This window comes from Chiloscyllium punctatum, unplaced genomic scaffold (assembly GCF_047496795.1).
Source record: "Chiloscyllium punctatum isolate Juve2018m unplaced genomic scaffold, sChiPun1.3 scaffold_105, whole genome shotgun sequence".
In the NCBI taxonomy this organism is placed as follows: Eukaryota; Metazoa; Chordata; class Chondrichthyes; order Orectolobiformes; family Hemiscylliidae; genus Chiloscyllium; species Chiloscyllium punctatum.
In genome coordinates, this window is record NW_027309839.1 from 563178 (window position 1) to 588472 (window position 25295).

At 40.2% G+C, this 25295-nt stretch overlaps 1 long non-coding RNA gene across 2 annotated transcripts in view; it reads right to left on the reverse strand.

Annotated features, from left to right (window-relative positions):
* Nucleotides 1-2100: 2100 nt before the first annotated feature.
* The window catches only part of LOC140471548 (uncharacterized), a 36571-nt gene continuing 13376 nt past the window's right edge, over nt 2101-25295 (reverse strand). Inside the window, exon 4 of one of the 2 annotated variants that reach the window (XR_011957088.1) lies at nt 2101-2144. This is a non-coding gene — a long non-coding RNA (uncharacterized lncRNA). Of the gene's footprint in view, nt 2145-18578; nt 19346-25295 lie in introns of those variants that run through there. The other variant, XR_011957087.1, reaches the window with a different exon arrangement.

Genomic DNA, 25295 nt, shown 5'->3' on the forward strand with positions numbered 1-25295 from the left:
AAATTATATTGTGGTTCATTACATTGCCAACAGATCCCCATTAAACATACTTATCCGTTTATTCAGAGACAATATTGAAACAAATACGTTGATAAATGCTGTTGATTGTATGCTTCTGTGAAAATAAATCTTCCTTATTGACTTATTTTCATTATAATTCTGACTCAAATGTCTAACTATTGATGATATGAAAAATTGCATGAATTAAATATAATGCAGAACTTGTTCTTGTTATATATTATATTTCTCCAGAAAAAAAGTAGAGAAATCATCTTGAAGATCTGAGAATTTTGAATGACAAACCATTTCTGATCAAAATTCACTGAATGTCTAATGTCTTTCCATGTCATCATGCCAGAATTTGCATTCTCAGCTGACAGATTAAGAAATATCTAGTCAACATCAGAGCAAATCCATTTGGAAATATTGAATCATTTACTTTGCCAAAGTTCTAAAATTAATTATCAATTCATTGTCATTCCAAAAATCACACAGTAATTCAGTTTAGGTTTTGCAACAAACATCGTCAAATTCACATTCTAATTTAATCCATTATTTCTTAGTGTCAATATTAAAAGAAGAATAATAGTTCTCTTATTCCAGGATAACACAAACACAAACTAATTAATGATTCCCTATCCAACACTCACAGATAATATCTGTTCCCTTCTCATTTGAACGTTCACAGAAATCATTGGATTAATATTTGGCCTTACATGTTAAGAGACGTCTGATTATTTTACACTCCAATAAATACTGTTCATTTTTACACATGACGGGCAGCTATATGAGATTTCTAATCATTTTTAAGTTTTGCTATGAAATGTTTTTAAGATGAATTTTTGCTAATACCTAATATTTAAGAATTGATCAAATCCAGTATATCTAGCTTTAAGTGTGAAATTAAGGCTCAGTAATGCAAACGTATTGCATTGTACAGAAACCAATGTTAGCGAATGGTGATTTTTATTTCAATATTTGAATCTTAGTTGATTTGCTGTTCTGGGCATGGCCTGCCCCCACCTGGAATAGAATGGTCCATACAAAATGCCTGACAATCAAAAAACAGGCAGCCTACCTTCGAACTAAAATACAAGGTGGTCAGTGGGTGATAAACTAGACGAACATTCAGTTCCAGCCTTAAAAGAAATCACACTACCAATGGACTTACTCCAATGCCAGGACTACAGCATTCCAGACATTTCTTGATAAGAGCATGCCGACATACAGACAAATGACCAATCCTGATCTTCATAAATGAAAGGATAATTGTCCCAGTAAATGAATAAACAGCAGCTGCAGGGTGCAGCCCAGTTAACTCACTACACAGCTATCATGATAACAGAAGAGTTCATTTGTCAGATATAGTTATTATTTTACAGTTACTTAGAATATTAAACAAAGGTTCTAATTACAGATTCTTGAGTATAATAGGGGAAATTTGCAACATAAGTTTGATATATGTAACCAATGCCTACTAAAAACATTATAGAAAAGCATTTAGACAGAGATTTGAAGTTAGCTAGTTTTAGGAATTAACTTCACGGTATGATGTTGACTGCTCATTAATTATAAAGTCCTGACAGAAAGAGTAGCTGTATAATTTTACACAATATAACGAACTTTATAACACAAGTCATATTACTAATCTTATAGCAAGTAAGCTAAAATTAACTGTCTTTTCTATTTCTTTGTACATATATAATTAAGACAGTGGATGATATGAGGAGTAATTGGCTTTGATAAAATAAAATATAATGAATAGCAGAGCGCAAAATGTCCCAGCTGATAAGGTATCCTGAGAGGCCCGAGGGAGTTCAGGAATAACTTTGGAATCTAAGTCAATAAGGTGCATGGAAAGATCCCAATAGGAATCTGGGGATGTCCATTAGAATGCCCATCTGCGATTATGTGTTTCAATTGGGTGGCTGGATGAGGAGGGAAGGGCTGTAACCACATTGCATGTGGCCATTGTGATGCAGAAAGTCCATAAAAATGCTGCTTTTTACTGTACATGTTACAGTGTGTTATGGATCTCCCTTCCGAGATTGGCCTCGGGGGACGATCCCTTCATTAACTGATTGCTGCATGGGTAAACATCTTCCACATGGCTCAGCTCAGATTGCCTCCTGAGTCCTCATTCCCTGCCAGTGAAAACAATTCTACAGCTATGATGACATTTCAATTCAACACATACATTTATTGTGTGTGAAATGATTACACTCAGAGCGATATAATTTTCATGATTAAATTGTTTTACATTTACTTTATTTGGTGCACAAGAAAACACTTCGATTATATCCATTTGTTCTTTCATTCAACCAACACTAAGTTTTAAATTATTGTAAAGACAACAATGGGGGAAACGGGGACGAGTCTTCAGCTCAAATGTCATATGAAATGACTGTTTCCTTTTTTCAAACAAATTGCCCTACAAAATTATTTTTATTTTCATTTCATTATAAGAAAAAAAATGCTTGGAAATGTTGACAATTCTCCTTTTCCTCCCATATTAGATGTCAGTGAACAATAATCACACAATTATGAGAATTCCTTTCCGTATCAAATGTCAGTGACCCTGCGTTTTGTTCACAATAATAGTCACTTTCATGGCCTAATTCTTTTCCTCCTAATTCTGAAATAAATATCGGAACATTTATTGTGGTAAAAATTACATCAACAAAATTGACATGACTCTTCAAGAAAACTATTGGAACCATATAAATCTTGCATTGCCTGCATTTTTAAACAAAATCTTTTTTTTCAATTGCTGCTGAATGATTTTTTTCACATCATCCAGCTAAGTTTAATGCTTTAATTTTCAGTTCCTTAATCTTAATGAATATCCAATCAACATCAGAGCAAAGTGTTTTCAAAATATTAAGTCAATTTATCTGTCAGGATTCTAAAAGCAATTATCAATTACAATAATTGCACAGCAATTTAACATAGACTTGGTAAAAATGCGGTTTTTTTAAAAAAAATTCCATTCATTATTTCTTGTTGTCAATGCTACTATATTAATACCTATTTGTTCAGGCCCATGCACATACCAAACGACCAATAATATCCCTTGCAAAATTCTTTGTAAATGTCAGATTTTTGCTCAGGTGAAATATAACGATTATCTCAGCCTTTGAAATTCAGAGAGCTCCAATTCCTTTTCCCTGCGATATTACTCTTCATTTCTACATATTACTCAGTCTAATATCAAGATGGGATATCTCATTATTCTCAAATTCACGAATATATATTTTTAAAATTCCCTTTGTTGCTAATATATCTTATATCTAATAATTGTGCAATCTAGTAAGGGCTACAAATGTGGAATTATGCTTCTGTACAATAAATACTACAAGGTCATTGCAATGTACAATCTCTCAATCATTGTGAATATTGCATTTATTTTAAACTTGGAAACATTTTTGAATTGATTTGATTATAATTTACTTTGATTCTGACACTTACTGTATATTCAATCACAATATCAGTAGATTATTTGGAGGTATCATCATCCATTCGAATAGTCACAGTATCTGCTATATACTTTCTTCTAGTCACTCATAGCAAAATATATATCTAATTCCACTCAATCAATAGTCCTCAGAAAATATTTGAGAATGTTGCAGTCATAAAGCTGAAATGTGCAAAGTCATGATCGTCATTAATTTTCTCTTGTTCTGTAGATCTTAGTTAAAACAACACAGAATTTTATGCTCCAGTGCTATAAATATGAGAAAAGATCAATTACTTCTCAGTAAAATAAACAAATGTCACTTGCTATTATTTATCAGTTTTTGGTTATTGGTCAGTTTATGAATTGCGTGAGATGTGTTTTTAGCTTTCCAGTCATCTATTTATATTGAATGTGACGTTGAAATGGTGTGAAAATATCAGGGTGTGTTCATTTGAAAGTTCAATTTGCATATCTCTCACTTATCCCATTGATTGCATGATGGTTTTAAGAACGTTTCACGAAGCAATCCTCGTAAATATCAAAAACTGTGTGATTTTAAATCAGATCATTCGCACCCAATTATCACTCCATTCCTAATTCATGCAAATATCTCAATTTTAGCGAACCCAATGTTCATACTAAATAATACACATAAAGCAACACAAAGACTTCCATCACCATCTGATTATTGTTCAGTAGAATAACCTGAGTAAGTACCTTATTGCTCCTGAAACCAATGACAACAGTAAGCATTTGTTTACTATTCCATGCAACAAGTGGAACTGATATCTTCTATTTCAGTTCAGTAGTTAAAGATGATTTATGTTGCTTAAAACAATGCTTCTACTTTATCACGGATATTGACTGTAATACAATCATGCAAACAACAAATGTTTTGTGATTCTAAAAATCTTTAAGAATACTTATTTTATATTTGTGTGCAAGATATATTTCAAATTACAACTGTTTTTGTTGTATAATTCAGCAAACCTAAGTTTTGAATTTGGGAAAGTCTCCATTTTTGCAAAATGGAAGTAGTTTTCAGTTTATATAACACAGTAAATGACTGTTTTTTTTTCCAAATCACGTGCTTTGCAAAATGATTATTGGTTTCATTTAATTGTAAGAAAAGAACTGTTTTGAACATGTTAATTCTTCTTGTCTTTGCTATTCCAACATTATTCATCACTGTACAATAATGAACAATTATTATAATTCCTTTATGTACCAAATGTATCATTTGTTCACTTTCATGCTCACTTTCATTATCTATTAACTTTCTTCCAATTTCTGACACAAATGTCTGAACTCTGACCATAATATTAATCATCTAAAAAAAATAACATTTCTCTTTGATGAAACCATTTGATAGAAATTCATATTTCTTGTGTTACCTTCATTCTTTAGTAAAGAAAGAAAAAAAAATCTATAATCGCTGAATGGCTCATTTTTTCTTCAATTCATAAAGGGAGTTACTATATTTTATTCCACAATTTACCAATTTTAATAACTATCCAATCAACATAACAGCAAAGTATTTTTGAAATATTGAATCATTTTAATTGCTCATATAGCAACATTATCAAGTCATTCTCATGATAATAATTGTGCAATTATTTAAGAAAGTCTTTTGAACAAGTAAAGTGAGATTCACATTTTAATTTAACCAATTCTTTCTAAGTACCAACACTGCAATATGAAACTTTAGTTTCAGGTCAAGTTTCCCACAATGGATACAAAGACTTCCCATCCAACATTAATTGTGAATGTCTAATGTTTGCTTATTTGAATGATCTCCATAATCACAGACTTTAAATTCACAGACCTGCAATTACCTTTCACTGCAATAATTCCTGTTTGTTTGCACATATTCCTCAGTCACATAGCAAAATGAGATTTCTCATTATTTCTAAATTCATTGATCGAATTTTATAATTCAGTTGTTGCTCATACCTAATAATTATTCAATCCAGTATGTGCTGTGAATGTGGAATTACAGCTCTTTACATGAATAACTAAAATAGTGTGCAATCTCTCAATCATTGTTAATATTAATTCTTATTTTACCCGCGGAAACATAATTGAATTCATTTAAATATATTTCACTTTTATGCGAACATTTACTGTATTTCTAATCATCATAAGATTTAAGTATTTTTCATGATACAAAATCATGTAAAATTCCTGCGTTTTGTTAAATCAAATGAAAAAGAATTAACATTTCTCTATTGTTTCATTAAACAATGACAATGCATTTTGAATTTTTCGAAGTTGAGCATTTTTGCAAAGAAGGGATGTTGTCTTCAGCTGAATAATCACATTGAGTGACTAATTCACAGAATCTGCTGTTTATTCTCTTCGAGTTCCCAAGCAACCAAATTAACTAATTCTGCTGGTTCTAAATTCCTGGAAAGTATTTGATATTGTTGCAGTCTTAAAGATGAAGAAGTCAATGTGATTTTACTGATTTTTTTTATTGGAAAGAGCTTAATTCAAACATTTCAGGCACATAAATCGTTATTCTGCAGTGTTACAAAGATGAAAAGCAAGTCAATTTTTTCATCAGTGAAGTAAACAAATGTCACTTCCTGTTATTCATTAGTTAGCTAATTCCCAAATTTGTAATTAAACAATGCAATTGACATGAATATTGTTGTGCCCTTTGGTCATATTAATTTTCTAATTATTGTTCATTCATGATTTGTCAGGTATTTCTATTTTTTGTTTTCGATTCACCTATTCATATTGAATGTAAGATTGATATGCTTTGGCAACATCAGAGAGTGTTCATTTGAAATTTGACTTTGCACGTCTCTCACTTATCTCACTTCTTGCATGGGGTTGGGCATTGAGAACAGAGGATCAGTGGTTAGCACTCGTGTCTTACAGTGTTATGCACTTGGGTTTGATTCCATCCTCGGCCACATGTTTGCGTGGAGTTTGCATGTTCTGGTTTTCTCCCACAATCCAAAGATATGCAGGTGAGGTAAATTGGCCATGCTAAGCTGCACGTTCTGTTCAGGGATGTGTAGGTTATGTGCATTAGTCAGGGGTAAATGTCCAGTAATCTGAGAGCAGAATGGTGCTGAGTGGATTATTCTTTGGAACGTCAGTGTAGACTTGTTGGGCCAAATGGTCTGTTTCCACACAGTAGGGATTCCATAAATTAGAATTGTGTTTTGCTAAATAAAACTGACAATTTTTTTGAATGTTGCATTTAAAACTTATCTTTAACTGTCAATTGTCAATCTTGTAAAATATCTCAATGTTACTGAAATCAATGTTCACACAAAACACTGCACATAAAGCCACACAAAGATCTTCATGACCATCTAAGTACTGTTCAGTGGAATAATCACAGTAAAATTTTATTGTTTCTGAGATCAATCACCATTATCACATAAAGGATCTGGTTATCATTCCCTCCAATAAATGCAATCGTTGTCCCTCTGGTATTTCAGTTCAGTAGTTATACACCATACTGGTTGTTCAAAGCATGGGGTTTTTTTGTTATGAATGGCCAAGGGTTCTAACAGCTAGAGATGTTATTTGATGAGATTTGTTGCATGTTCTCAAACAGGGTTTTCACTATAAATATTGCAAAAAAAAGTGTTAATTTGGTCTTGTTCAATTGCTGATGTGAACATTTTCAGTTCGTGTTCATTAAACATATTTGGAGAAAGTGAGGAAATCTATAGCATTGGAAAAGGGCAGGCACATCCAAAGAGCATGTGTATCAACCTGTCAGGCATTAGGCCATCATCAGAAAAGATTCCTGACGAAGGGCTCATGCACAAAACGTCGATTCTGCTTCTCCTCGAATGCTGCCTGACCTGCTGTGCTTTTCCGGCACCACGCTCTTTTGACATTAGAAATATTTGACTGAATATTCAGAGATAATACAAAAAGTTGCCTCTGTCAATTTAATTTACTGTGCTTTCTATTCACTGAAGTTTTCATTTAATTATTCCTCTTTTTCTTCTTAAATCTGATGCAAATTTCAAAATACGAACACATTAGAACTCACATGAATTATAAATTTGTATTCTCGACAAGAAAACCAATGGAAGGCGATATAGAATTCTTGAAAAGCCTACACATTTGAATGAAAAAGCAATTCCTTCCATAAATGTTTGCACGTCTGTATCTTTCTTTCAATTCAATAATCCCGCAAATAGTTTATAATTGTCAGTTGATCTCTCTGAATGATTACCTAATCAATGTCAATGTAACAGCTGAAACATTAACAACAGATTGATAACTGGGTGTTAAAGACCTTATTTGAAGTGAACAAATGTTTGGAATTTACTTGAACTACACCAGAAAACATTCTTGAATCATAATACAAGAAATGAGATATGTGAGAGATGTGCAAACCTTATTTTTAAATGAACGAACTCCAATATTTTCAAAGCTTTTCAATCTTACGGTCAAAATGAACAGGTGAATGGAAAAATAAAAACAAGTATCTGACAATTCATAAACTGAACAATTACAAATTCACTTTGATCAAAGGACAGAGTAATATTTAGATGAATCACAACATTTAGTTACAAAGTAGTCATGGGCGACTTCAACTTCCCAAATATTGATTGGAAGCTCTTTCGATCAAGTAGATTGGATGGGGCGGTGTTTGTGCAGTGTGTCCAGGAAGCTTTTCTAACGCAGTATGTAGATTGTCCAACCAGAGGGGAGGCCATATTGGATTTGGTACTCGGTAACGAACCGGGACAAGTGGTGGGCTTGTTGGTGGGTGAACATTTTGGTGATGGCGACCACAATTCTGTGACTTTCACCTTGGTTATGGAGAGAGATAGGTGCGCACAACAAGGTAGATTTTACAATTGGGGGAAGGGAAATTACGATGCTGTAAGACAGGATTTGAGGAGCATACGTTGGGAGCATAGGCTGTTAGGGAAGGATGTGGTGGAAATGTGGGACTTTTTCAAGGAGCAGATACGACGTGTCCTTGATATGTATGTACCGATCAGGCAGGAAAGAAATGGTCGTGTGAGGGAGCCTTGGTTGACGAGGGAGGTTGAATGTCTAGTAAAGAGGAAGAAGGAGGCTTACATAAGGTTGAGGAAACAAGGTTCAGACAGAGCAGTGGAGGGATACAGGATAGCCAGAAGGGACCTGAAGAAAGGGATTAGGAGAGCTAAGAGAGGGCATGAAAAATCCCTGGCGGATAGGATCAAGGATAACCCCAAGGCATTCTATGCATATGTGAGAAACCTGAGAATGACGAGAACGAGGGTAGGTCCGATCAAGGACAGTGGTGGGAGACTGTGTATTGAGTCGGAAGAGATAGGAGAGGTCTTGGACAAGTACTTCTCTTCAGTATTTACGAACGAGAGGGACCGTATTGTTGAAGAGGAGAGTGTGAAACGGACTGATAAGCTAGAAGAGATACCTGTTAGGAAGGAAGATGTGTTGGACATTTTGAACAACTTGAGGATAGACAAGTCCCCCGGGCCTGACGGGATATATCCTAGGATTATGTGGGAAGCAAGAGAGGAAATTGCAGTCCCGTTGGCAATGATCTTCTCGTCTTCACTGGCAACTGGGGTGGTACCAGGGGACTGGAGAGTAGCGAATGTTGTGCCCCTGTTCAAAAAAGGGAATAGGGATAACCCCGGGAATTACAGGCCAGTTAGTCTTACTTCTGTGGCAGGCAAAGTAATGGAAAGGGTACTGAGGGATAGGATTTACGAGTATCTGGAAAGACACTGCTTGATTAGGGACAGCCAGCACGGATTTGTGAAGGGTAGGTCTTGCCTTACAAGTCTTATTGAATTCTTCGAGGAGGTGACCAAGCATGTGGATGAGGGTAGAGCAGTGGATGTAGTGTACATGGATTTTAGTAAGGCATTTGATAAGGTTCCCCATGGTAGGCTTATGCGGAAAGTCAGGAGGCATGGGATAGAGGGAAATTTGGCCAATTGGATAGAAAACTGGCTAACCGGTAGAAGTCAGAGAGTGGTGGTAGATGGTAAATATTCAGCATGGAGTCCAGTTACAAGTGGAGTTCCGCAGGGATCAGTTCTGGGTCCTCTGCTGTTTGTAATTTTTATTAATGACTTAGAGGAGGGAGTCGAAGGGTGGGTCAGTAAATTTGCAGATGATACAAAGATAGGTGGAGTTGTGGACAGTGAGGAGGGCTGTTGTCGGCTGCAGAGGGACTTAGATAGGATGCAGAGCTGGGCTGAGGAGTGGCAGATGGAGTTCAACCCTGCCAAGTGTGAGGTTGTCCATTTTGGAAGAACAAATAAGAATGCGGAATACAGGGTTAATGGTAGGGTTCTTGGTCAGGTGGAGGAACAGAGGGATCTTGGGGTCTATGTACATAGATCTTTGAAGGTTGCCACTCAGGTGGATAGAGTTTGTAAGAAGGCCTATGGAGTATTATCGTTCATTAGCAGAGGGATTGAATTCAAGAGTCGTGAGGTGATGTTGCAGCTGTACAGGACTTTGGTTAGGCCACATTTGGAGTACTGTGTGCAGTTCTGGTCGCCTCACTTTAGGAAAGATGTGGAAGCGTTGGAGAGGGTGCAGAGAAGATTTACCAGGATGTTGCCTGGAATGGAGAGTAGGTCGTACGAGGATAGGTTGAGAGTTCTCGGCCTTTTCTCGTTGGAACGGCGAAGGATGAGGGGTGACTTGATAGAGGTTTATAAGATGATCAGCGGAATAGATAGAGTAGACAGTCAGAAACTTTTTCCCCGGGTACAACAGAGTGTTACAAGGGGACATAAATTTAAGGTGAAGGGTGGAAGGTATAGGGGAGATGTCAGGGGTGGGTTCTTTACCCAGAGAGTGGTGGGGGCATGGAATGCGCTGCCCGAGGGAGTGGTAGAGTCAGATTCATTGGCGACCTTTAAGCGGCATTTGGATAGGTACATGGATGGGTGCTTAATCTAGGATAGAAGTTCGGCACAACATCGTGGGCCGAAGGGCCTGTTCTGTGCTGTATTGTTCTATGTTCTAAAGTAGGCAATCAGCTGACTGACAAGTAATAGGTGGTAGAGTTTGTTAGTTTACTGAAGAAGGTATCAACTTTGTTCTCTTGTGCTATAAATTTGAAATAATGTTTAATGAGTTTCAATTGTTTGGACTTGCCCTTTTGCAACAAAAAAAAAATCAATCTAATTACTTAGACATTGTAATCTTGAATTCTGCAACATTTTCAAATATTCTCCAGGAACTTATAAGCGACAGAATTAGATACAAGTATCCCCACTATCCGAAAGTAAAGTGTTATTATGAAACCTTACATAATCTGAAAAGGCCTTAGTCGAAGAAGCATTAATTTATATGGGAAACATGTCCCCTTTTTTCGTAAAAGTGAAAATCCTCTTCATATTTCTTTCAGTTAGAGAAAACAGGGACAGATGAAAGTGTTTTGTAAAAGCAAAGTGGCTAAAGCGAATTTTCCAACACATATTTCTTGGTAACCTGGTATTCTGATAAGTATCAGATTTTGTGATGATTGATATAATAGATAAAAGCAGATCTAATGTTGGATTGAATAGCAATTCAATCTGTGCTTAGGTACTCTCTAATCAACATTCAGATAGCTCTTGATATATTTCTGTTGAAGGTGTGATTTGAAACCTTCCCTCGGGTCTAGTAATAGAGACACTACCACAGCTCCACAAGCTCCTTTCATAATGTTCCCACTCAGGACGGCAGGACTACAATATTGTGTTTCGTGTAGTTTCTCAAATGAAAACTAATCAGCCGTTTATTGTTGTAATTTGAATGGGAATTAATTAGGTAGTTTCTGAGTGTAATGGACTGGAAATTGAACAATATTTTGCAATAACAATAGAATAAATGAATGATACTCTTAAATAAACAGGAATCTCATGACAATTCTTTGAAATACAAATTGACAAAACTGTGTGCTCATTGTACTTTGATTTAAAAATGCATCAGTCATTCAATGTGAATATTCAGCTGAATATTCCCTTCCTTTCAACAACGTACAACTTCCACAAATTCAAAATGAACAGTCATTGAAAAAGGAAGGAACAAGCAGATGGTAATTCTATTTTCTGTACATAAACGTGTGATGAATTTTAAGTTTTATATATGTAAAAATAAAACTCTTATTGTGGTTCGAAATACAACAAACATTAGCATGATGTGAAATATAATCAAATCAATTCAAGTGTGTTTTCTCAGTTAAAATACAGTTCAATATTCAAAGTAATCGAGTGATTGTACACTGCAATATCTTTACATTAATTCAGTGCTGAGGCGTAATTCCACATTAATACCCCTTATAGTGAAGCAAACTTGTGCCAGGAGTCTGAGAGGGTAGGGGAGGTCCTTAATGAGTACTTTGCTTCAGTATTCACGAGTGAGTGGGACGTTGTTCTTTGTGAGGACAGCATGAAACAGGCTGATATGGTCGAACAGGTCGATGTTAAGTCTGATAATGTGCTGAAAATATTGAAAAGTCATGGGGATAGATAAGTCCCCTGGTCCAGAAAGGATATAACTTAGGTTGTTATGGGAAGGGAGGCAAGAGATTACTGTGTTTTGGCAATGATCTTTTATCCTCACTGTCCACTGGAGTCATACCAGATGATTGGAGGGTGGCAAACGTTATTCGCTTATTCAAGAAAGGCAATTGAGATAATCCTGGGAATCATCGATGAGTCAGTCTTACATCAGTTGTGGGCAATTATTGGAGAGGATTCTGAGAGACAGGATTTATGATTATTTGGAAAAGTATAGATTGATTAGAGATGGGCAGCATGGCTTTGTGAGTGGCAGGTTATGCCTCACAAGCCTTATTGAATTATATGAGGATGTGACAAGCACATTGGTGGGGACAGAGTAGTGGATGTGGTGTATATGGATTTTAGCAAGGAGTTTGCTAAGGTTCCCCATGGTAGAAAGTAATGAGGCATGGGATACAGGGAAACCTGCCTGGTTAGATAATAAATTTGCTGGGCCATAGAAGACGGGGTGAGATTACATAGATAGTTTTCAGCTTGGAGCATGGTGACCAATGGTGTTCTGAAGGGATTATTCTGGGACCTCTGCTCTTTGTGATTTTTACAAATGACTTGGATGATGAAGTGGAAGGGTGAGTTAGGAGGTTTGCCAATAACACGAGGGTTGGTGGAGTTGTGGGTAGTGTGGAGGGCTTTTGTAGGTTGCTAGAGGACATTGACAGGATGCAGAGCTGGGCTGAGAAGTGGCAGATGAAGTTCAACCAGGGAAAATGTGAAGTTATTCATTTTTGAATTTCAAATTTGAATGCATATTTTCAGATTAAATGCAGGATTCTTGACAATGTGGAGGAAGAGTGGGATCGTGGGGTCCACGTCCATAGATCCCTCATACCTGACATCCAAGATGATAGGGTTATTAAAACGGTGCATGGTGTGTTGGCTTTCATTAGCAGGGAGATTGAGTTTAAGAGCCACGAAGTTATATTGCAACTCTATGGATCCCTGGTGAGACTACACTTGGAATATTGTGTTCCGTTCTGATCACCACATTACACATTGGATGCGGATGCTTTAGAGAAGGTGTAGATGAGATTTATCGAGATTTTCCCTGGACTGGAAGGGCATGTCTTATGAAGAAAGGTTGAGGGAGCTGGGGCTTTGGTCATTGCAGTGAAAGAGGATGAGAGTTTACTTGATAGCTTTGTGTAAGATGAGAGGCATAGATAGAGTGGATAATGAAAGACTTTTCCGCACAAAGTGGCATAATTTTAAGGTGAATGGGGCAAGTTGTGGGGAGATGTCAGAGACAGTTTCTTTATAGATAGTGGTGGGTGCGTGGAATGCACTGCCAGTGGTGGGAGTAGATTCAGATCCATCAGAGACATCTAAGCAATTCTTGGATAGGTACATGAATGATAGTAAATGAAGGGCATGTTGGTTAGTTTGATCTTAGAGTCGGATAAAAGGTCGGAACAATATCACGGCCAAAGGGCCTGTACTGTGCTGTACTGTTCTATATTCTATGGATGGAAATGAACATTTATATATTAGCAACATATAGATATTCAAAATTCTATTGGCATACTTATGAATAATGATAAATTTTATCTTGCTATTTGACTGTGCTGTGCAAAAATCAACAGGAATTGTTGCAGGGAAAAGTAATTAGGTTTTTCTAAATTTATAAGGCTGGGATTACACAGATCATTCAAATGAGCAAAAGTCATATTTTTAACAGTGCGTGTTGCATCAGAAATAATGGATTCTTTTGTAGGTGTGTTGATTGGAAATAAAATGGATTTTTATATTACTGTATAGGTACTAGGGAAGATTGGATTAAATTCAGACATAAACTTCACTGTAGTTGTTAGCAAGACTAAACTAAACCATTATTGTCATGCAAATTCTTTAATAATTACTGTTAGAATCATGAAAAAAAGGATATACTGTACCATTTTTCAAACAGTCAATAAATTAAATAGTGAACCTCAGTATACTTGTTCCCCAGACCAATTATTATGCAATTATTATAATGGTAATGACTTAATAACTAATGCTAAAACCTATGCAGATAAATTGGTTCAATACTTTGTCAGCATGTTGTTCTGAAATTGATGGGATATTTATTAAGATCAGTAAACTGAGAGATCAAATAAAACAGCTCGCTTGATAGAATTGAAGGAAAAAATGAGAGTGTTTATTGAACAGGATTGTTTTTGTTTAAAAATGCAGTTGATGTAATAATAATGTATTTTCCTCCATTGGTTTTCTTGTAGAGACATGTTCTTTTAAAAAAAATTGTCATGATTCAATGTTGAGACACTTGTGTCAGAGTCTGCAAAGTGGAGAGTAAGAGAGAAAGGAATTATTTAAAAGGAGAAATGAAAGGAACTGGCGAGAAGAGGAGCTCCAACTGTAGTGTCTCACCCTGCTAACATCTTACTGGGTGAGCTGGAACACAGACTAGTCAAGCAACAAGCTGACACAATCATACGCACAGAATCATAGCTTACAATGACTTAGACACCATCGTCACCATCCCTGTACGTCCTGTCCCACCGGCAGGACATGGATGTAACTGAAATGCTGGAACATGCAGGATAATGGACTAAGATCTGCAGAATGGGATCAATGTGATTTATTTGATACTCCTCCAGAATATTAAACTCCAGTCCAATTTGAAAAGTTACTAGCGTCATCAGACTTTAACCCAAATGTCAGAAAAAAAATTATCAGAAAGTTACAGCACAGTTCGAGGCCACTTGGCCAATCCTGAGTATGTGTAGGCTGTAAACTCCCCAGGCTTTACAGCTTTTTGTACTCACCATTGAGAGCAACAATTTCAGACTGTACTCTGCCCTCTATGCTTTTATAATCTGTTTTTAACATATTTCTTTGACAGCTGCACACCTTGTTTCCTTGTTTCTTTCCCAGTCCTAATTCTATCCCCCGTGGCCTTGCGGGACGACCATTTCTGCTGTTTAATCTCTCCTGCCTTCCCCAGTGTGACTGACTGTCTTTCTGTCCTTGTCTCATCTCCACCTTGCTCACAACCTGTTACATTTCTGATGGTTCCCAGAACTCTGTAACTATCACTGCGCCCCCTGGGTCAATGGCACGAGTTTTAAATTCTCTTCCTCCTGAGATAATCAGAAATATTTCCGGTTGCAGTTTCCCCCTGATTTTATTTTGAAAAGCAGAGCATTTGTGTCAGAGTCAAGTCCACAATTCCGAGCATTTGGATGTAATTTGTGACCCTCCCACAAGATGTGTAACGTTACTGGATTGGCCATCCTCACATGGCTGCAATGTACAAATTATGTGGGTTGGGCTAGCCATGGTTAATGTGGGGTTATGGGGTAGGGTGGGTGAGCAGGTCATTGCAGACACGATGGGCCGAATAGACTCTTTCTGCACCCACTAGATTGTGTGATTCTAACTAGTTGCCAGTGTTGTCCCATTTTCCTCATGCCAGGTTCATTCAACTCACACATATGATTCTGTGGGTGCTCAGTCAATCCTTCCCTTCAGTTCTACATCAATTTCACACTGTATGTGAGGGTGGGAATGGATTTGTAAATATAAATACTCCAACCAAACCCCTCACAGGTCAGGAACTGTTTCTGCTCCTTTCATCACTCACAAGGAACAGGAAAGTAAAGGTTCAGTCACAAATCTTCCAGGAACATAGCGGTTATAATCACCAGGAAAGGCTGAACAGCTCAAAACGCTTTTCTCAAGAAAAGAGGAGGCTCAGAGACAGCCTGATACATGTAGAAAGCTTTGTGTCTGTGTTTTCAGAGATTTGTGGTTGAAATCATTGGGTTGGAAGCAGGTTTCATTGCCCCAGGTCATCAAAGGTGCTATCTAAATGTGCATCTTTCTTTCTATCTATCTGAGTTAACAATCAGTTGGACAGGTCAATGTCTGAGTGTCTTACCAAATCCCTGATTGAATGCTTTCCCCCACAAACTCAGGTTTCTCGCCACTCACTGGGTCACGGAGAAACTCTGCCGTTCCAATGAGAACTGTCTTTGCTGTCACCACTCCTCGTGCTTCCGCCTAATCCCCACTTCCCTTCATTAAACCCCAGCTGCCTCTAGTCCACCCACATGGGCATGTTAAAGAGCATGACAGGAGAATGGATTGAAACCGAGATTTCAATAGCCAGAATGAAATAGGAAGAAGGAAATAAACAGTGATTGTGGATCCCAGGGGATACAGACTCCAGGATTAGTCCTTATGGGCTTTCCTGCAGTAATACAAGACAGCATTCCATGATGAGAGTTAAACCCGGGTGGCAGGAGAGGGAGCCACTGAACATGAGCAGGTTTGTTCAAACACAGGAGTTTTGTTCAGTCAGTAACAGTGTGTTAGACATGGAGGTTAAGTGAGCAGTGAGGGGAAATGTTACCACAAGCTGCCGATGGATAACTTTCATTGGAACAGGAGGAGGCCATTCACCCCCTCAACTCTGCTCTGCCATTCATGATGATCATACCTGATGTGTGACCTAACGTACAACTTTCAAACCTCTCTAATTTCATCAATAAACTCCTCTGCAACAGACAAGATGAGTATTGGAAAATTAAACATCTGCAAATGCTGGGACATCAGAAACAAAATCAGAAATTGCTGGAAAAATTCAGTAGGCCTGGCTGCATCTGTGGAGAGTGAACCGTTCGTGTCCAGTGATCAGTCAGGTAACCAGCTGTAGCTGACCATTCTGTTGTTTCTGTAACACTGGAACAGGTTCTGGTGCGAGGGGAATGAGATTGTCAATAATAACTGAGAAAACAGGAGGACGTTCTCAATCAGAATGAGGAATTCACTTACCCCTCCCAGTGAGACACTCACCGACACAGTCACACTGCGGAGAGGCCGTTCACCTGCTTCACATATGGGAAGGGATTTACTCGATCTGACAATCTGCTGAGGCACCAGAGATGGCACAGTGGATTTAGACCCTTCACCAGCTCCACGTGTGAGAAAGGATTCATTCAAATCTCTCATCAGCGGAGACATTAGTGCATTCCCACCGGGGAGAGGCCATTCGCCTGCTCAGTGTGTGGGAAAGCATTCACTCAGTCCTCTGACCTGCTTAAACACCAGCGAGCTCACTCTGGGGAAAAGGTCATTCACTTGTTCCCAGTGTGGGGGAGATTCACTCAAATGCAGCACCTGCGGAGTCCCCAGTGAGCACACACAGGGGGAGAGGACATTCAGATGGTCAGTGTGGGAGAAGGGATTCAGTGATTCATTCTGCCCCCAAGACCCCAGCGGGTTCACTCTGGATAGGAGCTGTTCAACCCCCTGTGTGACAAGAGATTTGTTTCGTCTTCAACACGATTGAGAGACCAGTGAGTCCTCACAGGGAAGTGGTCATCCCCCTGCTCCATGTGGACTGCAGGACTCTGATTCTGATGTTACTGTCCATCAGAGTCAGGAGTGGACCTTGTACATGATGACACTGTTGGAGTATTGATGTGGTTGTTGTTAACCACATTAACTGGGCTGGAGGTGACTGAACTTACATTGCCACTTTCTGAACCTCAGGATGTCTCTCTGGGCAGTAAGTCCCCACAAACAGCAATGTGACAATGAGCAGGGATCATCTGCTTTGATTTAAATTGTGACTGTAGCACGGCTGCTTCACAGCATCAGGTACAAGGTTGGAGTCCAGCCTTGGTCAACGGCCTGCGTCGAGTTCCCACATTCTCCCCATGATAGTGTGGGTCCCCTCCAAGTGCTCTGGTTGCCTCCCACAGCCCAGAGATGTGCAGGTCAGGTGGATCAGTCGTGCTAAATTGTCCACCGTGTCCAGGATTGTGCAGAATAGGTGGATCAGCCATGGGAAATGCAGTGTTAGAGTGCTCTGGGCGTGATGTTCTTCGGATGGTCAGTCGGGTTTGATGGACCAATGCTCTCCTTCCACACTGTAGGGATTTTATTCTATGATTGAGGATAAAGGCTACACAGCAGGGTGTCCTTGGAGAAGGAGCATGTAGTGTGGATCAATGCTATCGATGCCTTTAGATAGAGGTGGGCACCTCAGGGGATACAGTGCTTTATCTCCACCGCTGCCCCCTCCCCCCAACTCTACTTTGATTTAGTCCCTTCTCACTCTGTCACTTGTAATCGTTTGCTTGGCCTGTAATGGGCTTTGTTTAGAAATATTCAATTGGTTACACAAATGGTTTACTGCTGGTGATTATATGTCTCGACTAGAGTGGTGCTGGAAAAGCACAACAGGTCAGGCAGGATCCGAGGAGCTGGAAATCAACGTTTTGGCAAAAGCCCTTTTCCAGCACCACCCTAATCTAGACTCTGGTTTCCAGCATCTGTGGTCCTCACTTTTGCACTGCTGGAGATTATATGTTAACCAAAAGCAAAATGGCGTAATAATGATTTTGATGGTGGGAAGGTTGGTGTGCTCACATTTCTGGGTCAGAGAAATGGGTAAAAAGAACGCTTCACAGCTAATAGAACGAGAACTGAAAAGCTGTTAAATCAAACCAAAGGTTCAGACAGGGAGGGAATATTTCCCTGGAGTTTGAGTAGCTGGAAAGTGATGGTGTCTGGGAATAGACAGGATTTTGTTTTACAAAGTTTGAAAGCTTTAAAACTTTAATATTCAAACAGTTCATTTTATTTTCTTTAATTTTATTTGCGGTGCAAAAAGCTCTTACAACGTTTTAAAACCAAAATTTACAAACCTTGTGTTAAAGATAAATGTTAAATAAAATCCATCAAACCATCCCTCACTGAAAACTGTTGTGGAAGTGCAATCTCCTGGAGATTCCCTGCCCACTCCTTCCTACCCGGGCTCCATGACTATATACATACCTGAGAGATAGCAGCAGGAGGAGACCATTCAGCCTTTCAATCCTGCTCCACCATTCAATGGGAAACAGCTGACCATCCAGCTCAGTCTCCTGTTCCTGCTGTGTTCCAATCCCTTTTCATGACTTTACCTCGAAGAACTATGTCTAAGTCTTCCTTTGGCTTCACTGCCTTTTGTTCCAGTGATGTTGCTATGTTACTGTGTTGGTGTAAGTAGGGATAATGTGATGGTGCTGCCTCCTGGAGGATGCACTCAGCCTCCCTCATCATCCTGCAGTAACATCAACCGGGTTTCAGCAACTAGAGATAGAAACCATTTCCAGGATATGGGCATCACTGGCTCAGCCAGCATTTATTCCCCATCTCTCGTTACCCTTGAGAAGATGGTAGTGAGCTGCTGTCTTGAACCATTCACAGTCCATTTGGCGCAGAGAGACCGACAATGCTGGGAGGGAGAGTGTTGCAGGATTTTGGCCAAGTGAATCTCCATCTTTGGTTCTTCAAATGTTGTTTAACTTTTTCATGATCTGCACCTGATTTTGAGATTTCAGTCTGCAAATCTTCACTATCTAGCACCCTGTATAAAGGAATATGTACATATTAGAGAATCAGAACAGACAATTCTAGTTTCTCTGGAATACCCTTTTCCCCCTTTCTTCCCCCAAAACTGTAACCCTCCAGCCCACTTACTCTCTCCCACCATTCTGACTCTGCTACCCCTATTGCACACCCTCCCCATTCTCATGGAGTTACTGATAAACAGATCCATGCCACCACTTCCCGTCCCTGGTTAGACTCTGCACCCTTTCTGGGTTCACTTCCTTTCCCTTCAGTTGCTGCAAGTCAATAATGTAACAGCAGAATGAAACAAAAGGAAACAGACAGGGAGATGGCAGATCCTGGACAGAAGAGGAACCTTCAGTCTGGGAGAATGGGTCAGATTCTTCCTTGTTTCCCATTGGTCAATTCCCAGTGTTATGACAAGTTGCGAATGGAACTTGGTCCCATCTAGGCGTAGTGACACTTTGACCCCCCAACTGATCAGTATTATAGGCAGATGCGTCCCTTCTCCTGCCAATCACAGTGTGATATGCTTTCTGTTAGTTATCCCAAAGAACTTGCTCCAAAACCCGCCCACATTCTGTACATGTATAGTGCCGTGTTTCCTCACACACATGTGGTTCCTGCCTCAGGGACTGTGGGAGTTGTAGTCCCCATGAAGCCTCTGGAGACCTGTCCCTGGAAAGTGAAAGAAAGTGTGGGCTGGAGGGTGTTGTTTATAGGATATCCATTCAGACACACAGGACATGTGGGCTGTCACTGGGATTTACCGAGACATCTGCTTAGACACCCGGACTTCTGACGTAAGGAATATACATTCAGCCATTTGCGGGGTGGGGAGGTTATTAATGGGCAGCAGATTTTAAGCAGAGGTGGCTCAGTGGCTAGCACTGCTGCTTCATAGCGTCAGCGACCCGGGTCTGATTCCAGCGTTAGGCAACTGTGTGGAGCTTACACATTCTCCCCATGTCTGCATGGTTTTGTTCGGTGCTCCAGTTTCCTCCCACAGTCCAAAGATGTGCAGGTTAGGTGGATTGGTCAGGCCAAATTGCTCACAGGGTCCATGCATGTGCTGGTTTGGTAATTAGCCACGGGAAATGCAGGGTTACAGGGAACGGGTGGGTCTGAATGGGATGGTCATCATAGGGTTGGTGTGGAATCGATGGATGAATACCCTGTTTCTGCACTATAGGGACTCTATTATATTCTCATGAGGAAGAATGTACTTGTCTCAATGTGTTGTGAATCTGTGGAATTCCCTATTCAAAATGCGGTGGATGCCAAGACAATGAGCAAATTTAATGAAGAGATACAGATTTTTAATTTGCAATGAGATAAAGGGTGAGAGAGAGCAGGCGGGAAAATCCAGCTGAGACCGAGGTGAGCTCAATCATCACCGTATTAAATGGTGGAGCTGGTTCGAAGGGCTGCATTGCCTCTCCTGTGCCCAGGGCTTATATTCTTACGGTAATAACCAGAAAGATGAATCCAAAACTCACCATCTTCACCAAAGGAGATTTTCAGAAACAGCAGGATAGTCAGGTGGATTAGCGTTCCAAACTTAGGTAGTGAGGAATCGTGGAGGAGATAATGGTTTTGCAATTTTAAACTGAGGGGAGACAGTGATTTATGGTTTTAGATTGCGTCGTACATTCACACCGTCCAGAATACTCTGTTGTGAATATCTATCCTGTACTTTATTACAAAGCCAAGGTCACTGACAATGAAACCAAAACACCCAGGAAACATCGCCTCACCTCGTAATCTGATAAAAAGACTTGTCATTAATCTGGTTGAATTTAGAACACAGATGGAACGCGAGAAGATTAAATCCAATCGCAAGATACTGTGCTTAAACAAAGGAGACTACAATAGGATGAGGCAGGAGTTGGCTAATGCAGACTGGAAGCAAAGACTTTACTGTGGGACAGTTCTCAGACAGTGGAGGAATATGAAAGTAATTTTTCAAATTTCTCAGCAAAAGTATATATCAGTGAAAAGGAAGGACTGTAGGAAAAGGATTAATCTGCATGTCTAAGGAAATAAGGGAATCTATCAAATTGAAGTAGAAGACATACAAACTGTCAAAGACCAAGGATAAATTCGGAGATTGGAAAAACTTCAAAGATCTACAGAAAGCATGATGAAATTGGGGATAAAAAGTGATGAGTAGCTATCCCCAGGGCCAGAATAGCAGTTTACACTGCTAGAGGGAAACTTATTGTTTGGTGAACATATGGCCTCTGTAATTGTTGAAGCATTAACAGTTACCATAGAGATAATCCTGATCAAGTTAAAAATCACAGCACACCCCAAAAGCTTGTACTTCCAAATAAACCTGTTGGACTATAACCTGGTGATGTGTGGTTTTTAACTTTGTCCACCCCACCCCAACCCCGGCTCCTCCACATCAGAATCCCGATAGACAGCCCCACGGAAACTGAAGTGCCTGTCAGATACTTGAGGGAGCCACAGGGGTGTGGGGAAGGGTGTGTGTTTTAGCCACAAAGTGCTGAACTGAACTAGACTTTCTAACTGCCGTTGCCATGGAGATAATACTGAGAGACAGTCTCTATTCAAGGTCCCAAACCACAAAGGTTTAAGAATGGGAGTGGTACATCCGACAGGCGGGGAGTTACCTGATGCTGCCTGGAGGTGTTTTGCATGTACACTATCCAGGTAACTGCCGTGTCTCATCAATAAAGACTCAAAGAAGACCTCTCAGAGTTCTGTGCCCAGTTATTCCTATCCAGCAGGGTTCAGGAATATGAGCACACAGCAGTCAGTCTTCACAGTGGAGGATACGAAGAATATGCCAGTAATTGATAAAGAGACTGAGGAAGGTGAGGACCTAGATAATAACCATTATCGTGAAAGAGTTAGAGCTGGGCAAGCTAATGGAGCTAAAGGTAGACAAGTCTCCTTGCCCTGATGGAATACATCCCAGGATACCAACAGAGTTAGGGGGAGAAATAGCAAATGCACTTAGAGTTATAGAATCCGACAGCAGAGACAGGCCCTTTGGCCCAAACTGGCCCATACCAATCAATGTCCATCCACACTAACCCCATATCCCTGCACTTGGCCCATCTGCCTCTGAAACTTTCCTATCCTTGTATTTGTCCAAATGTCTTTCACTTGTTGTTAATATACCCACCTCAACCACTTCCACTGGCAGCTCATTCCATATCCATACCACCTTTGTGTAGAACACTTGCCCCTCAGTTTCCCATGTATTCTTTCTCCTCTAACTTAAACCGGATGCCCTCCAATCCTTGAGTCCCTGCGAAAAAGACCGAGGCATTCACCTTACCCATGCCTCTCATAGTCTTATACACTACTATAAAATATTCCCCCACAGTTACCTATGCTCTAAACAAAAAAGTCCTCGCTTGTCCAACCTCTCCCTGTAACTCAGACCCCTGAGACCTGGCATCATCCTTGTAAATTTCTTCTTCACCTTTCCAGTTGAATAACTTAAACTGACACGGCATTCATCACATTTCCAGTGTTTCCCTACGGCGCTGGAACCGATGTGACAACACCAATGGATTACAATCAATGATCAATAATTCACTCCAACAATCCCATTTTCATAGCTTTTTCCATGATGCAGGAATCCTTTGGTCTTTCTGGTTTCATGGCTAATTGTCCTCATACAAAACCAATCTGTGGCTTGACTGTTCCAGGGAAATGTGCCATGATTGTTTAGACTTTCAAAAACCAAGTCCCCACGCTAACATGGACTTCACTGTCTCAGTACTTTTTTCGTCACACGGACATTTGAAATATTAGCCCATGAACAGAATGCAAACCTTTCCTTCCAGATGAAAAGGCCAATGATATTCAGATCGGCACGGATCAAGTAACATGAAGTTCAATTTGAATTTCTCAACTGCAAATCCCCCCATTCAATACTCTATAACAGAGAAAACATAACAGAGAAAACAGAAAGTGCTGGAGATCCTCAGCAGGTCTGGCAGCATCTGAAACGCTGACAGATGCAGGAAACATTGCAGCCTTGAAGAAGTGTTTAGATGATCACACCAGGCATGTGTGCTTGATGACCATTATGGATAAGATGGGGGCAGGGAACCCTTTCTGGAAGGGCCTTGGTGAGACCACACCTGGAATACTGTATACACCTTTGTTCCCCTTTTCCAAGGAAGGCTCTCCTGGTTATTGAGAGAGTGTAAAGGAGGATCACCAGAGGAGTCCTGGGATGTGAAGATAGTTAAGGACTGCAGATGCTGGAAGTCAGAGTCTGTACAATGTGGACCTGGGGAGGTGCAGCAGGTCAGGAAGCATCAGAGGAGCAGGAAGGTTGATGTTTTGGGTCAGGACCCTTTGTCAGTCTTGATAAATAGCCCTGACCCAAAACGTCAACTTTCCAGCCCCATCGTATTCATGCTGGTCATCAAGCACCTAGTTATGCTAGTCGCACGTTCTGGCACTCAGCGTGTAACCGATATTGTAGTACCTGGTGTGATCATCTAAACACTTCTTCAAGGCTGCAATGTTTCCTGCATCTGTCACCATTTCCAGTGCTGCCCGACCTGCCGAGGATCTCCAGCGCTTTTTGTTTGTATTGCAGATTTCCACCATTTTGCTGAAGCACAGAGTCATAGACATGTACACAGCTCCATATTTTGTTGACTCACATTCCTGGGATGTCAGGACTGATGGCTGAAGAGGGACTCAATCTTCGTTTAATCCTCCTTTTCTTTGGCTTTCTGAGCCGCTGACTACATCACTAATATTCTCCCTCCCATTCCCTGTCCTGAATCTGACCCATCTAAGCCTACACTTTCGTTCCCATCCACCTGCCAGACTAGTTACAAACTCACCAACAGAACTGGCAAAAGCCCCCACCAGATTTGTCTCAGCTCTACCCGGGGTAACCGATCAGGCTGGTATAGGTCCCACCCTGAAACAGTCCCAGTGCCTGAAGAATCAAAACCCTTCTGTGGTACACCATTACCCCAGCCACACATCCAGCTGATCGACCTTCTCATTCCTGCTCTCATTAGCACATGGCACTGGGAGTAAGTCTGACATTATTACATTTCAGGAGCTACATTTTAATGTATCTCTGCTCTCCCTATATCCAGCTTTCAGGCCCTCATCCCTCTGTTTAGCGATGTCGTTGGTATCTGTGTGTTGCACAACCACGGCCTGTTTACCCTCCAACTCCAGAACGTCCTGCAGCCACTCCATGATATCATGGATCTTGGCACCAGGGAGATTACACACCATCCTGGATTCATGTCTGTGGGCACTGCAGTGCCTGGCTGTACCCCTGATTATTGAATCCCCTGTCACTATAGCCCTGCCACTCTCATTCCTCTTGTTCTGATCAGCAGAGCTCTCTGTGGTGTCATGAACCTGGCTGTTGCTGATTTCCCGAGAAGCCACCCCACCCATTCCCGCCCTTACAGAATCCCAAGTGGTAGACAGTATCGGTATGAGAAGGGGATAACAACGGGGGACTCCTGTACTCACTTCCTGAGCCTTTTACTAGATCTGATGGTCACCCATTCCCTTTCTGCCTGTGTAACCCTCACCTGCAGTGTGACTAACTCACTAAACGTGCTGTCCATAACATTCTCAGTATTGCAGATGCTCCACAGTGAGTCCACTCCCAGCTCCAGCTCTGAAAAGCAGTTTCCCAGTAGCTGCAGATGGGAACACTTGCTGCACAAATAGCCGTCAGGGACACTGGAAGCGGCCCTTATTTCCCACATTGTGCAAGAGGAGCACACCACGGGTCTGAGGGCTCCTGTCACAACGTCTCGCTACATTCATCTAGTTACTTCCATTAAGAGAATTTAAATGAGTGAGCAACCTTCCTACACTTCAAACATGTCCAATATAATAACAAAACAAATCTTTACTTAAGCTGATATGTCATATTTCAAAAACTTAAATACTCCACAGGTATCACTAACAAATTGGCTATTCCCATT